General features: G+C 48.5%; 1 non-coding gene across 1 annotated transcript; it reads right to left on the bottom strand.

The window, feature by feature from the left end:
• Nucleotides 1-315: 315 nt before the first annotated feature.
• On the bottom strand, nt 316-397 carry TRNAS-AGA (transfer RNA serine (anticodon AGA)). Its single transcript has one exon. It is a non-coding gene; the product is annotated as a tRNA-Ser (tRNA).
• Nucleotides 398-3,000: the final 2,603 nt, after the last annotated feature.

Genomic DNA, 3,000 nt, shown 5'->3' with positions numbered 1-3,000 from the left:
TCTCAGAGCTAGGAAGTGTCTTCCCTTTAGGGTGAGGCCACCCTGTTCACAGAAGGACTTCTTCTACAGCCCCTGGACATCAGTGGCCCTTTCTGTGTCCACTTCTTGCCTGACTGCTAAATGGGATCAGGATTACTTGTCCATTCAAGCAGTGTTGGGGCGGAGGCGAGGACAAGGACTCCCAGTGAGCAAGGGGGAGTTGCTGTGTTCTCTGGCAAGGCCCTGTGCAGCTGGGGGAACACGACTGTGCCTGGGGGCCTGCATCCCATGCCAGCAGCACGGTCACTGCAGGCAGACCAAAAGGGGACTGCATGCCGTAGTTGGCAGGATTCGAACCTGCGCGGGGAAACCCCAATGGATTTCTAGTCCATCGCCTTCACCACTCGGCCACAACTACCTGCTCCAGCCAGCTCTGCTGGGATCGTCAAGTGCCCTGTGCAATGATGACCAGCTCCCTGGCACTCTCAAGGACAGGCTGCACCCAAAGCCAGTGCACAGAGGACCTGCACCATCAGCCCAAAACGGCACCTGCTGACAGGCTTCCTGGCCCCTTGACTGATGGAAACCCAGCGATAAGGATGCACCTACCAGCACCTTGGCCTCACACTGCCGTACGGCATACCCTGACACAGAGAATCGTATCTGATCACCTGCCATCTCTGCTGCTTCCACAGGAAAATGCAAGGGCACCTGTGTGGAGACAGACACTGATGCTGGTAGCTGTGGGATGGGATATTAGTCATGGGATGCAGTCTTTCCCAAACTGATCCAATTTGGGCTTCCAACACAATGCCGTTTATCAAGAACCACCCCAACATGGGCCTTACAACAGGATGCAGTCCTTCAGGAACAGACTGCTCCAGACTGGGCCACCTGCAAGCTGCAGCTCCCACCAGACACCCTGCTTCACCAGGAGCTCCTCTCCTCGGATTGCAGTTCTGGCCCAGAGTCTGCTCCTTTGATGGCTAACAGTGGTCTGTAACGTCCTTCGGGCCATATCCACCCGCTCCACCATGGTCTTTTACACGGGCTGCAGGGGGACAGCTTGCTCCTCCACTGTCCTCGACGCAGGCCACAGGGCAACTTCTTCTCCAGACCTGGAGCATCTCCTTCCCTTCCTTCTTCATTGTACTTGGTGTCTGCAGGGTTGCTTCTCTCTACTTTTCCTCATTCCTCTCTCCCAGATGCTGTTGCACAGCGTGGTTTTTTTTTTCCCCTTTCTTAAATATGCTATCACAGAGGCACAACCAACATCGCTCATTGGCTCAACTTTGGACAGCGGTGGGTCCCTTTTTGAGATTGTAAACAGAAAGGGTCTCGTGGGTGAAGTGGTGATTGGTGGACATCTTGTTCATAGTGACCATGAAGTAGTCAAATTTAAAATATTAGGTGATAGGAGGAAAACTACCACCAAAACTTCAACCCTGGGTATAGAGAGAGCAGACTTGTGGTTGCTCAGGGAACTAGTTAGTATGGACCCCTGGGAATTTGCTTTTGAAGGTGCTGGGATCCATCAGCACAGGTCACTTTTAAAGTACTACCTCTTAAGAGTACAGGAACAGAGGACTCAAAAATGTCAGCAGTCAAGCAGGCAGGACAGAATGCCAGGTTGGCTGAGCAGGGATCTTCTTCTAGAGCTTAGATGGAAAAAGAAAGTATATGGCCACTGCAAATGAGGTCAGGTGATATGAGAGGACTACAACATTGCTGTTCACCATTGTAAGGAAATAATTTGTGCAGCCAAAGCTCAGTTAGAGTTGAAGCTGGCCAACAAAAAGGACTTTTTAAAGTATGTTAACTGCAAAAGGAGGACCAGAGGGAACATTGGTCCATTATTTGATGAGGGTATTCACCTCACAGATGGGGATATAGACAAAGCAGACATTCAATGCCATCTTTACCTGTGTCTTCAACAGCAATGATGAGCTCTGGGACCCAGACAGCCCTGATATGGAGGACTGTGACTGCAGGAACAATAAACTCCCAGCCAACTCCAGACTTGTGTGGGATTTGCTGCTCCAGCTGGATGCATAAGTCTATGGGGTCAGATGGAATTCAGCCCAGGGTACTCAAAGAGCTGATCGATGTCATCATGAGACCTCTATCAATTATTTTTCAACAGTCTTGGGAATCTAGAGAGGTCCTAGTTGGCTGGAAGCTGGCGAATGTTGCCCTAATTTTCAAGAAGGGTGAGAAAGAAGACCCTGGTAATTACAGGCCTGTCAGTCTCACTTCAGTGCCTAGTGAAATTATGGAGAAGATTATGCTGGGAGTTATTGAAAAACACTTAAAAGACAACACAGTCATTGGTCATTGCCAACTCAAGATCACTAGGGGGAAGTGCTGTTTAGCTAACTCATTTTTTCTTTTATGTAACAGTGTTGACCAAGGGAAACCAAGGGAAACCAGTTGATACAATCTTTTTTTTTTTTTCTTTTTTTTTTTCAGTAAAGCTTTTGATACTGTTTCTCACAGTATCCTTCTGGACAAAATGTCCATCATACAGCTCGATAAATACATAATATGAAGGGTGCAGAGTTGGCTGACAGGTCAGGCTCAAAGGTTTATAGTAAATGGAGTTGCATCAGGATGGTGGCCAATCAATAGTGGGGTTCTTCAGGGCTCCATCTTGGGGCCAGTTCTCTTCATTATTCTTATAAATGATCTGGATGCAAAACTCGAATGTATACTAAGTAAGACTGAAGACATTAAATTACAAGGAGCTGTTGACTCCATCGAGAGTAGAGAGGTCTTGCAGAGAGATCTTGACAAATTAGAGGGCTGAGCAATCACCAACCTCGTGAAGTTTAACAAGAGAAGTGCCAGATTCTGCACCTGGGACAGGGCAACCCTGGATATATGTACAAACTGATGGACAAGAGGCTGGAAAGCAGCCTCACAGAAAGAGATTCTGGTCACTGGCAAGCTGTATATGAATCACAAATGTGCCCTGGCAGCCAAAAGGGCCAACCATACCCTGGGGTGCATCAGGCACAGCAT

This window comes from Cygnus atratus, unplaced genomic scaffold, assembly GCF_013377495.2.
Source record: "Cygnus atratus isolate AKBS03 ecotype Queensland, Australia unplaced genomic scaffold, CAtr_DNAZoo_HiC_assembly HiC_scaffold_481, whole genome shotgun sequence".
In the NCBI taxonomy this organism is placed as follows: Eukaryota; Metazoa; Chordata; class Aves; order Anseriformes; family Anatidae; genus Cygnus; species Cygnus atratus.
The sequence above is the reverse complement of the archived record's forward strand: the minus strand, read 5'-3'. Positions and strand labels throughout refer to the sequence as shown.